The sequence below is a fragment of the Copadichromis virginalis genome, linkage group LG19, assembly GCF_057382275.1.
Source record: "Copadichromis virginalis isolate Kocher_CV1m ecotype Utaka linkage group LG19, C_Virginalis_male_GT1.1, whole genome shotgun sequence".
Taxonomy (NCBI): Eukaryota; Metazoa; Chordata; class Actinopteri; order Cichliformes; family Cichlidae; genus Copadichromis; species Copadichromis virginalis.
In genome coordinates, this window is record NC_140636.1 from 6,754,224 (window position 1) to 6,767,067 (window position 12,844).

The 12,844-nt window shown below is 40.3% G+C and overlaps 4 long non-coding RNA genes across 4 annotated transcripts; all 4 read left to right on the forward strand.

Moving 5' to 3' along the window:
* The first annotated feature begins 1,958 nt into the window (after positions 1-1,958).
* On the forward strand, positions 1,959-4,881 carry LOC146685430 (uncharacterized). Its single transcript, XR_014916896.1, has 3 exons — positions 1,959-2,841; positions 3,965-4,059; positions 4,194-4,881. It is a non-coding gene; the product is annotated as an uncharacterized LOC146685430 (long non-coding RNA).
* A 2,219-nt stretch (positions 4,882-7,100) lies between these two features.
* Positions 7,101-8,637, forward strand: LOC146685431 (uncharacterized). The gene is made up of 4 exons (XR_014916710.1): positions 7,101-7,261; positions 7,628-7,710; positions 8,012-8,213; positions 8,325-8,637. It is a non-coding gene; the product is annotated as an uncharacterized LOC146685431 (long non-coding RNA).
* Positions 8,638-8,717: 80 nt separating this feature from the next.
* On the forward strand, positions 8,718-9,756 carry LOC146685432 (uncharacterized). The gene is made up of 3 exons (XR_014916711.1): positions 8,718-9,107; positions 9,205-9,352; positions 9,469-9,756. It is a non-coding gene; the product is annotated as an uncharacterized LOC146685432 (long non-coding RNA).
* Positions 9,757-9,766: 10 nt separating this feature from the next.
* On the forward strand, positions 9,767-12,002 carry LOC146685433 (uncharacterized). Its single transcript, XR_014916709.1, has 3 exons — positions 9,767-9,963; positions 10,061-10,170; positions 10,657-12,002. It is a non-coding gene; the product is annotated as an uncharacterized LOC146685433 (long non-coding RNA).
* Positions 12,003-12,844: the final 842 nt, after the last annotated feature.

A 12,844-nucleotide genomic window follows, 5' to 3' on the forward strand; every position in this document is an offset into this window, starting at 1 on the left:
AGGAAATATGAGAACCGTCTGGACTGAACCTACACATGTTCGCTCTTTTTCTTCAAATCGCTTAGAAACACGCTATTTAACATCGTTAAAGTCCTGGTTAAGGTCAGGAATAAGGTTATGGTCAGGGCTAGGGATAAGGTTAGGTTTAGGGCTGGAATACAGGGCTGGAACGTCTACTACCGCGGGAGCGTCATTGCACTGGATTCCAGCCATAACCCGCCGCGTACCATAAGAACGCCGAAGGTCTCCTTTCGCGTTCCTCAGGAACGCCGCGGGACGTGACAAAACGTCGACATGTTACGCCTCGGGAGTGAGAACGCTCTGCTCAAGCACATCCATCACATTAAATAAAGTTCTGTTTAATGAAAGTTCATGGCCTTTATGCTCTCGACAAAAAAGTGAATTCTAATAAATCCTTTGATACACTGCTAGTATTAAGTAGTAAAGTTTGTTATTAAAACTCTGTCATTACTAAAAAATATTGATAAATTCATTTGGTGGTGAGAAATAATCGACTGTGCAGTATTTATCTTTATGCATGCGATATTGCAATGTATTTATAGACACTAATTAAGAGTCGTTCGTAGTAGGGGGTATGCGGCTGAGGGTGACATGTCTCAAGGGGTACGTGGCTGGAAAAAGTTTGGGAAGCACTGGTGTAGTGTATATAGCCTTTGTCTCAGATTCTATCATTGTATCCTGGTATGATTGTGATGATGCTACTTAATGTTGGTTATTGTGGAGATGGTTATTAAATAAACGAATCTTAAATCTCAAAAAAAAATTTATTTATATATATATATATATATATATATATATATAATAAATAGGGGAAAGGGGAAATGGAACAAAATAATTAACACAACGTAAATGTCCACAATTAAATAATAAATCAGTGCTGTGATTTTTCTGTGCAAGAGTCCTTTTGCTAAGAGTCCTTTTTTTGGTCCTTTTCTTTTTAAAGTTCACTTTTAAGGTATTCCTCCTTAGGGTCCAGCTTCATACAAGGGGGAAATATGTCCGTAATCCAAAGACGGCTAAGTGGGGGAAAAGAAAGAATGGTCCTACCGGCTCGCCACTTCAATATGAAGAAGATCAATTCAAAGAGGGAAAAAAAAACCTGACCTGTAGGTCAGAAAAATGTCCATTAGCACATCAAGTTCGATTCAGTTTACCGGTAAACAAGTATATTCTTCTGCATGTCTAGGTAACAATGCAAACCATAAATCATCATCAATCCATGTACAATAGTTAAATCATTAATCATCTTAGCTACGTAGCTTAATCTATACAGTCCAGTAGCGTTCGCTACAAACAATACAAAAACAACAATAAAGGAAAACAACTGTCTAACAGACAGCATAGCCGAATTCAAGGCAACACATAACAATAATCATTCAATCGCACTTTGTTTCAAAGTAAGCCCATAAAAATGCTTAAGTAAAGAAAGTGTTCAAAAACAGCGGTTTTTGAACCGGAGTTCTGCTTGCGGTGGGAGCGCTGCCGCACAAAGTCATTTTTTAATCGCGAAAACGATCGGCTGGTTACTGACAACCAAAGGTTGAAAGATATTAAGGACACTGACCGCTGAGTTTAAAGTTTAAAGATGACTTGAGGGGAGAAAACGCTTTGTTTCCCAACACCGTTCTAAATGCCATAAGCTCACAGCCACAGCAGGAGTCGAACCCGGAAGTATCCCTCCACAGCCGGTTTTCAGAGTTGCCGCGACATGGAAGGAGCCAATCAGAAGAGGGACCTCAAATCAGCTGACGTGGGTCATGTGACAGGGAGTAGTTGATATGGGTTACACCATCTTTATATTTTATTTTCACTATATATGAAAGTTGCTAATATGTAAGAAATGTTTATTCTCTGAATCTGTAATATATGGTGCATTTTGTTTGTATGTTTATATTACTAATAAAAAAAAAAACAAAAAAAAAAACTACCCGATCCGTACCGGAAACCCGATCGGTACCCCGCATGCGCAAATCTTACGTCACTTCCTCTCTTTGCGACATTCAATATATTTGAATGATGCGGTTAGCGCCCAGTTAGCTCTTATCATTTCTCAACAGCTCTGCCTTCTTTTCGACTGCCCGGGACATTTAAACAATGGATAATCCGTATACAAAGAAATTCATGCTTTTCTCGAGCGTTCCCCGATTGAGCAACAGCGCCGTAAAATAAGAAGAATGGCGCCTAATTACAGAGTTAATAATGCAGACTTTGTAATATCTCACGTGTAGATTCATCAGCCAGATGAAGTGTTTACTGACAATTGACAGTGATAGCGCACATCATCATCACTATTCCAACAATCCTCTCCTCACAGACAAGCATAAACACACTCGACTATCGCTAAATCAGATTTAACACACGTTTGTAATGACGATAAATCAGTTTATAATAGGGTTTATTCGCTCGGTCAGCAGGTGGCGGTATCCTCGTACACTGGGGAGTAAACTGCCATTAAACGAACAGGAGAAGAAGAAAACATCTGCACATGCGCGGTACGGATCGGGTAGACCCGATTTGTACGGTCAGACTTTACACATGCGCAGTAAAGATCGGAGAGTCCTGATCCGTAACTTTCTTTTTATTTTTCGTTTTTGTCTACATTGTACTGAAATGCTTCATTATTGCAAACATTTTAAGATATACTTGTTATTCTTAACATCTTAACAGATACTCTGACCCATAACTATCGTAAAACGCTACGACCGGAAGTAGAAACCTTTCGCGCATGCGGGGTACCGATCGGGTTTCCGGTACGGATCGGGTAGTGACACCCGTCTTTCAATGGCTGCTTCAATTTCAGCTTGAACCTCCAAACCGCAAGTAAGTAATCATTTTTTGTCATCTTTTCTTGCTGTCCCACTGGACTGGACATTAGTTTAGTTTTTTTTAGCTACATCTGGTGAAGTTGTGGTAAAATGCTGGTATTAGCCTATTCGTCGTAGCAAGCTAGCCTGAAGCTAATATTTGCTAAATTTAGGGACACCCGTGTCTCTTCAGGAGTTGGAGGCCGGTGTTCTAGGAGCGGATCTCAGGATCTCAACAGGCAGTGTTGGGCAGTAACATAATACATGCACCGGCGTTACGTATTTAAAATACAAAATATGAGTAAATGTATCCGTTACAGTTACCGTTCAATAGGTGATATTGAGAATACAGTTACTTTGTTGAAATAAATGGATTACATGGTGGAAACCAAACAAAACACGCAATAAGAGCCTCTAAAAATTATTATGCAAAAATTATTTAATATGAAGGCAATAGCAGAGTGTTACAGGCATCGCCCTAAAGAATGCAGCCTCATGGGCAGTGTAGTCCGTGCTGCAGGGAGAATGGACTGCCATACCCGTTATGTGTCTGTGAGCGAGCGAGGGAGGGAGAGAAAGGAAAAGTGCGAGCTGTCACGGAGCAGAAACGGGAGCTGGAAGCATGTAAATATAATAATAACCACTAAAGCCAAAAAGAGTGCCTGACGAGCCCAGCTGTGAGTAAGCTGTTAAGACTCGACTGTACACCGTGTTCGTGTTTGCCTCCAAAACAATAAGCAGCCTTTCAACGCCTCTCTCTGTCTCTCGCTAGCAAACTTGACCCAGACAACAAAGTAAAGCTAGTTTTCAGCTACGAGCCCAACACGAACCCGACGTATTAGCCAGAGGTCCCTTTACTACGGTTCGGAGCCGCTGACCTGTTTTATATACGCGCTGAATAGTTTTCTACACGAGATCACTGCAAAAAGTGCAGCCTTACCTAATGTCCACCTACTGTTACTCATTTATATTAAGATTTTAACATCTAGTTGGTGTTGGTATGGCGAGTAGCCTTCAGTAATAGTAATAAATCACACAGCAATAGCACATTCATGTAGTTGTAAAGTATTCAGAATACATTAATCTATAATCTTTGGTAGAATACATTTTAAAATTAACCTTCCCAACACTGTCAACAGGTTAGCACCTCATACCACAGTGCAGCAAAGCAGTCTCATGAGTGCTGGGAAGGACGAGCCCAGAGCCCAAAACAGACAGTGCAGGAGATGACAAGGTTAGTAATTGTATGGTGAAAATTATACTTTGTTATCTTGATTGGCAAAAGAAAAGTAAATACACAATCTGCTTCTCACATTTAGGGCATTTCCAAGATTTTTTTCAAAACTTCTTCCCTTTCTTTCATCACAGCTGTCCTGTGCCAGATGTTCTGTTGACCCACAGTGAGAGGCATCATTTCAGAAACACCAGGAAGACTGAAACTCGTCGCCAGGATCAAGCAGGGCTCGTGATCTTCACCAGCAGCTCCCTCACAAGAAGGATAAACCCAGCATTTCATGAACACTGATGGAGACCTTTGCTTTGTGTAATGTTAGAAGTACTCAGATAATCCTCAGAGGGTCTGGACTTTTACACAATAGAATAGAATTCAACTTTGTTGTCATTGCACAGGTACAGGGCAACGAAATGCAGTTTGCATCCATCCAGAAGTGCTTTAGCCATGATATAGATATATTACAATATATATTAGCAATAGTATAGATATGTAAGTATATTACAGAAATGGGTCTATTATGGTATGTTACAATGTACACGGTATGAAGTATGTTAAGAATATTCTATAACTATAAGTATGTACAGGCTGTAGTGAGTACAAACTGTACAGGCTATGAACAGGATATAAATATGAAAAACTACAGAAATCTGAGATATACAGTTATACAGAAATGTGAACTATGCAAATTATAAACAGTTGTAGGATTAAAAATCATATGTACAGAATGATTATTTACACAGAACTATACAGTAGTGCAGGTAAGTAATAGCTATAAGCTATAGTAATATCTTTAAGTCCTGTAGAAAGTTAAATATATGTTGTGCTCTCTGGTATGAATGACTCTGAATTACTTTATGATAAATAACACTATTGTCAAAAACAGTGAAAGAATTCCAGATCACAAGTTTTTAGTTCAAATACAAGTAACAACCTTTGAGTTTAATCAGGTTTTATTTAATTGTGTCAGAGAAAACATCATGTGCTCTTCATGTAGCTGAGTACATTCAGTGTTTAAAACAGAAGCTGTGCAGGTCTGAGATCAGCAGCTTTCTGAAACACCAAACTGAGGTCCTGTTAATGCTGATGTACAGTGACACAGTTACAGGGGTGATTAATCCTTTTGACTTTTTGTCTTTAAATTTATCAATAAAACAGCTGCAGCTTTCACTGACAGCACATGTGGTACTTTAACCTTTGTACTGTTTTCTTCAGTTAATTTTGGAGTTACTACAAAGACTGAAGATATAGGATGATCTGTCTGCTGTCACTGGGTGGTGCTGAGGTCTGAATTTGAGGACGGCTCCTGTAATCACAAACAGAATCATCACAAACTGAAATATAAAGTTTATCTCAAATCTGAAATACAGCTGATCCTTCTCCGGCCTCACACACTCGGGATCTGAAGTTGTTCAGTCCTACAGTTCTGCCGACAGCTGTTTATTTTTTTATTTGTTTTAAAGGCTTTACTAACACATTTTCTAACATCATGTTTACCTTTGAGTTGTTGATGCTTTATAAATGGACATCTGCAAAGATGAGATGATGGAGCAGGTTTCAGTCGAGGTTCAGTCTGCTGCTGCATCCTGGTCACAACATACAGAGGTGTTATCAGCTCAGTATTGAACAAGAAATATTAATGCTTCAAATTATTTGTCCTAAAGGATGCAAGCTGTACAGAGTACTGCACATGTGGCTTTGTGAACATAATTCATTAAAAATAATTTGGACAGTTTTTTAACCTGAATATTTGTAACAAACTCAGTAAAAAAAAAAAAAAGCTAAAAAAAATAATCAGGGGAAAAATGTAACATTTTAACTTAAGCTGACAAGCGGAAGTAGTTGGTTTCAGTACATAAGTATCGGGCTTTGCTATTTAATCCGTAGCTATTGACTAATGAGGGGAATTTAAAAGTTGGCTTTAATGTCCTTCCACATGTGGAAAGCGACAGAAAACATGCTGCTGTTTGCACATATCATATACACATATAATATATAATCAGCTCTGCACAGGAGCAGAAGCAGAGTCCAGCCTGTTGCTCTTACAGTATAATACTCATAATAAGAGTACAGTAAGCGTGGTTAGTCACTGAGCAGCCCGGTGCGTTTCTCTTGATTTCTTTAGTCAGGGTAAATTCATTCACCTGCACGGGTTAGCTAAACGAACTTTACAAAACTAGTTTCCCCGACAGCCGAGTGCTCATCTTAGCTAGCTAGATTGCGGATTAGCTTACAAACACATTTAATTTAGCAAAAATAATGCGGTGGGGCCTCAGGTCCTCCTGTCCGGGAGTCCAATTTACCGAAGAACACCTCAGGCTGTCACTTTGAAATAGTTGGTAATGTAAACGCTGGACCTCTCGGCATCTGCCATTCCCGAACAGACACGTGCGAGTTTGTCCGTGACCGCAGCCGCGTCGTCAGTGTTTTCTCCAGAGCAGAGTGAAGCTGACCCCCCACCCACTAGAAACGTAAAGGCAAATAGGCGGAGCGGTTAGTGCTACGTTTGTGCTGATTTGTGCAGGTAAAATTAGCGTTTGTGCTGCTACGGTTTTTGAGATATTAAACTTTATTTTAAAGGTCATTCAAAGGTCACCATCCCCCCAGACTGCTCCAAAACAAACCAAAATGGTCTACTGTTTAGTGCTACGTTTGTGCAGATTTGTGCAGGTAAAATTAGCGTTTCTGCTGCTACAGTATCTGAGATATAATGATTTTAATTATCACGGCCTATGCTGTATAACACCAGTGTCTGTGGCAGTGAGTTTCAGCAGCTGTGGAGTTTTGCACTTTTTCTAGGCTTGCTGCATAATAACTTTTATTAGTTTACACTTTAGTAACACAATTTATTCAGCGGAAAGGTCGATATTTCTTTTGTTACTAGTGCAGAAACGTACACAAGGTAGGCTAAAGTTTTTATTTTTTCTGTGGCAAAACTGAGTTTCATGTGAAGTGATTCACGTATCCCTAATTATTATTATTTTTTACATACCCAGTTGGCCTCTGTGATTTTGTTTTGAATTATACATGTTCATTATTATTAATGTAGCTGTCTCAGAAAAAATGAAGTGTTTGTTTTGATAGGTTGTTACCTACGTGTAGAAAACTGAATATTCCACAGCACCCAGGTGAGGGATCTTCAACCTGCGGCTCTAAAGCAACATGTGGCTCTCCGGCCCCTCCACTGTGGCTCTTATAAGACCAAGTAAGTCATTTTTTTATTATAAAGACAACAAGAAAGGGTTCTGTTAACAGTTTGTTTTTTAAATGAAATATCTGCATTGACTATTCACTGAATGTACAAGGCTTTTAAAAGTGATTTAATGTTTCTTAGGTTCAAATCTGTTTACTGTAATTTTCAAGTTGGTTGCCCATCTTTCCTAATTTTCAATTATTATGGAAAGGACTCACATAGCTGGCTTCATTTTAACAAATACTTTTTTCCGTTATAAAGCTTTGATGATTCATTGTCTTATCAAATCTAAAAATAAACATTTTTATTTACATTTCCATAGCTTACCAGATACAACAACTCATTTTCTAGATATTTATAGGCTCTTCCTTTTTTTAGGCTCTAGACAGGTTTTGTAGCAGCAGGGGGAAAAGGGGCCCTTTGAAATGAAAAGGATGCTGACCCCTGACTTAAGCCACCAGGTAAACACAAAACAAATACAGGAAAATTATTGACAGAAAAATGGAACGGGTACTTTCAAGGCTACGGGTGAAGGTGACTGGGTGTGTAAACGCAAATATACATCAGACTGACAAAGAAAAGAGTGTTAAAAGATTTTTAATTTAGAACTTTAACTTTATGTGCAAAACTGAACTTACTGATAACACACACTAGCCATTTGAACACATGTAACTGTAATGAACCAAATAAAACAGAAAAATGCAGGCAGCACTCATTATACTGTGTATAACACGGCATGGGGTTGTATTTTTTTCTTTTCAGATGCTCCTGTCACTCCATTTCCCAGGTCATCATAGCACTCCCACACACATGGAGCTCTCCTGCAGTATGCAGTGTAATGACCCAAACCATCAGTGGTCATCTTTCCATGGAAAGCAATTAATGCCCTCAAAGTGAACGACTTTCCTTGGAGAACCAGGTTGGAGGGAAATTCATTCAGTGGAAATTCTGTTTGGTTTGCAAGGTCAGTATCAATCCACACGATATCTCCAATGTTGTAGCTGTGAGTAACTGTCCCTGCACAGAGCTCATTTCCTGTGGTGCTGTCTTCTGTTTTGAATTCTGATGGACACAGAGATGGATTGGAGAGTGGCCTGAGGCAGGTAGACTCAGGTAGGCCAAGTCCTGCTTCCACAGCCGTGCCAAGATGAGCCATACCAGACTCTTTGAGGACAGAGATAGCAGGAGAAACAAATGGCACTTCCCTTGTCATCCCTTTGCTGAGGTAGCAGTGCTGTGAAGAGCAGTGTTTGGTAAAATAAACACTTGAGATGTTCCTCATTGTCTTAGCAATTACAGCAGAGATATTGCACTGAGCATCGATTTGGATCGCAGCAGACCTCAACGAGACAGCTTCAAACATTACACTAGCAGCTCTGCTCTCCTTCTGGGGCGATCGTGGCTCAAGAGTTGGGAGTTTGTCTTGTAACCGGAAGGTTGCCGGTTCGAGCCCCGGCTTGGACAGTCTCGGTCGTTGTGTCCTTGGGCAAGACACTTCACCCGTTGCCTACTGGTGGTGGTCAGAGGGCCCGGTGGCGCCAGTGTCCGGCAGCCTCGCCTCTGTCAGTGCGCCCCAGGGTGGCTGTGGCTACAATGTAGCTGCCATCACCAGTGTGTGAATGGGTGGATGACAGGTTGTGTAAAGCGCTTTGGGGTCCTTAGGGACTAGAAAAGCGCTATATAAATACAGGCCATTTACCATTTTACCATTTAGGTTTGTTGGGTCACACCATCTGTGGCAATGGCTTTCACCAGCTGCAGGACTGGGTTTTCACTGTCTTTCAGAACAGCATTTTGAAATGTGGAGCTGTCACAGAAGGCACAACATAAGCACTGAAAAAATGCATCAAATGCACAGGTATTGAGCACAGAGATTGTAGATTCCCCTAATCTAATAGGCTGATGGAGGTTTCCATTTTTTAATAATCCCACTTTCACTCTTTTGGCCCCAAAAGTTTCATCTGCATGGAGCCATTCGGTACATGAAGAGAGGTAGGAAGTCATCTTTCTTTTTTTGGGTGGAACAGCTAGGCCCCTCCAGTTCTCAACTGCATCCCCATCAGCCGGAAGAATGTTTGTGGCAGCATCAGATCCCACAAACGGGTGAGCATCCATTTTTATTTTGTCTTCTGCATTGTGAGTCGTCATGGATCCAGAATTGGCATCTGTGACTTTCAGTGATCCCACTGTTGGCTCATCTTTGACCTTTTCTTTTGCAGAACAAATCCGCATATTTCCCTCGATGAAGGAAAGATGACGAGCAATGAAGCAATTGACTCGAAGAGGCAAGTTGTCATGTTTGAAAAGGCCATGTTTTATGTTTTTGAACTCAGCTTCAACAGTGGCTGAACTTGCTGTGATGCTGGTGCTTTGGAAGAGAGGGACCATTATTCCTGTCCAGAGTGGCAAGTAACTTGCCAGTCTTATTATATGAGGAATAATCTCAGGGAGAAAGTGAATATTATCTCTATCCCCGTTTGCTGCAGCAGGTGACCTGCTCTCCTCACATATTTCTGTTACCCACTGTCGTAGGTCAGTCTGGATCTCATCCACTGAATCCACTCTCTCACTTTCCTCCGTCTGTTCATCTGGAATGATGATGGAGTCTTGAGCAATTTGGGCTTTCAAGTATTTCTTGCACCTTTCTGAAGGAAGAGGGGCTCCAGAACTGTCATCACCTTCTGCCTCACTGAGGGCCACAACAGTGATAGCACGTAGGAGCTGTTTTGCATGGTCCAAACATTGAGACTGAAGAAGTTTTGCTAATGACCTGACAAAGAAATCTTTAACGCGATGTGTTTTCTTCTTCAGGCAGTCCCACTGGCATATCATCTTGATGCAGTGCGCAACATCAACCCTGATATAACAAGGGGGAGTTTGGCAGACTGGGTTCCAAGAAGGACATGAAAGCATTCATTAAGGTAGGACTTCAGATCAGGATGAGGAGTGAAAGCCTTGACCAGAGCTCCCAGAATTGCCAGAGAAAAGTCACTCACAGCTTCCTTTGGCACAGGTGCACCTGCACGAATCCATTCTGTCAACCAGTTTGCGATGGCATTAACATCATGTTTCTCTGACAGCATTTGCACCACTGGGACACTGGGGCAATTGTTTTCTTTCAGAATACCTTGATAAAGGAAGATATGGCCAGATTTGACATTTGGTCTCAGCAGTTTTTTCACAACTGAACCAGTTGCATCAAAACACACAGTTGGGGGAGATTTTTTTGACAATGTCTTATAAACATGCATCTGTGTTTGACTCCAGTAGTGACAGAAAAACCTGTCCAGTCCAATATCTCGGATGCTACCACTGTGAGGAACACTATATTTTAACAATTGCAGAGATGCAATGGGGTCCTTATCTCCTAATTACAAGTCTTTTCTCTCTTGTTTGGCTTTTCGCAGAGTGGCCAAATTTGGAAGGTGGCTTGGCTCAGGATCTCCAACATCCATCAGATCTGCTGCCCTCGCTGACCTCCATACAGCCGGTTCCATTCTGCCCTCACACAGCTCTTTAGCGATCTGTTCACGCAGGTTTCCAGACATGAACCGCTTGGAGTGGCCAGTGTGCAGGGAGAAATCTGTATTTCTCATGAAACACTGGAGCACCATTGGACTATTAATTGCTGGCTGTCTGTCACATGACATTTCTAACTGGCCATGACACTCCTTACAGTCGCCTCTGATGTCCAGATAATTATTGTTGACAGTTGGATGGACCTTTGCTCTACGGAACACAAGTGTACATGTATTTTTGATCTTCTTCCATATAAGATCGTTGATGATATGAGTCCAAGTGCCAGGTTTCAAAATTGTGTATTCCCTTTTTTGGGTAGGAGAAAACTTGTCATTGTATTCAACCTTTTCAGGAATAAATTTAACCCAGTCCTCAAAAGGGACTTCTAGTTCAAAAGCTTGACAGTTTTCTTGTCCAGGAGAAATGCAATGTGAATCTAACTCTCCTTCACTATTACTTTCCTGATCACTGATTTCCAAAGCTGACCAGATGTTGTGTCTATTTAGCTTCACAAAAGTGTACAGGGCCTTTGCTGACATCTTGTCTTCTAGCTGCTGACTCAGCTCTTTCCAGACTGATGTAGCTGGAGTGGCTATTTTGCCATTTTGGACTATGGCCTCTTTTGAATTGCAAAGAACTGCAAAAATGGAAACCTTGTCTACAGATGGCTTTCGAGACATCTAAAAAAAAAACCACACTGATTATGATGGAGCAAAATGTGATTTCTGAACTATATATACAGCCAGGAGCAACCCCTCCCCCAAGTTCTCCACCAATCTACACTTTCATATTTTGTGGAATTATTGCTTTTAAGATGGAGCTATTGAATTTGTGAGTTTATTAAATTGAGTCTGAGTATTTAACCCATGTACTGTACAGCACTTTAGTCCAGTGTACTACATGTTTTAAAGTGCTTTAGAAACTTTTTTCTTGGACATTTTTGAAAATGTTTAACATTGAAAAAAAATCCTTTTGATCCAGACAGTTAGCTATATCATGTATTAACTCAGTAACTAAAACCTCAGTATTTTAAATGTAAGCTTACCTTGTTCAGAAATCAGATGAACGCTGTTCTAAGAATCCTTCAGACACAGTAATGCCAAATAATAGTTTTTTCTGCCAGAAAATGTGTATTTGATGCAAAAGACTGCTAGCTTGTTCGTTTCTCAAAAAGTGTTCATGGGAGTGTAAAATGTTCAAATGTAGTTTTCAATAAAGTTTTTTTAATCCACTCTAAAAAAAAAAAAAATACTCAAGCATTTGCATCGTGGTTTCATGAACAAAAAGTGATTGAAGTAAAGAAATTGAAGTAAAAAAAAATACACTCATTACAAATTTAGCTAATTAAATACAACAAGAGGGTTTTTTTAACAGAACTTTATTGAACAAGTGAACACACAAAGTGAAAGGTCATTTGAAAAAGACATTTTTCAGCAGTAAACCATAACAGGATATCTCAAATCATAGCAGCACAAACGCTAATTTTACCTGCACAAATCACCACAAACGTAGCACTAAACAGTAGACCATTTTGGTTTGTTTTGGAGCAGTCTGGGGGGATGGTGACCTTTGAATGACCTATAAAATAATGTTTAATATCTCAAAAACCGTAGCAGCACAAACGCTAATTTTACCTGCACAAATCACCACAAACGTAGCACTAAACAGTAGACCATTTTGGTTTGTTTTGGAGCAGTCTGGGGGGATGGTGACCTTTGAATGACCTATAAAATAATGTTTAATATCTCAAAAACCGTAGCAGCACAAACGCTAATTTTACCTGCACAAATCTGCACAAACGTAGCACTAACCGCTCCGCCCATTTGCCTTTACGTTTCTAGTGGGTGGGGGGGTCAGCTTCACCCTGCTTTTCTACAGTCATTGGTCAGCATATGCAAGTACATGCGGGTCGGAATCCCCGCCCCCCCCCAGTGCGCCCCCGTACGCCAAAACAGTGCCAGCAGAGTGAAACCGAAAAGTGGATTGAAACTGAAAAAAAAAATTGTAAGCGAAAACAAAAAAATTACAGTTTCAATTAATTGTTTTTCACTATCAATTTTTTTTTCCCGGTTTCAA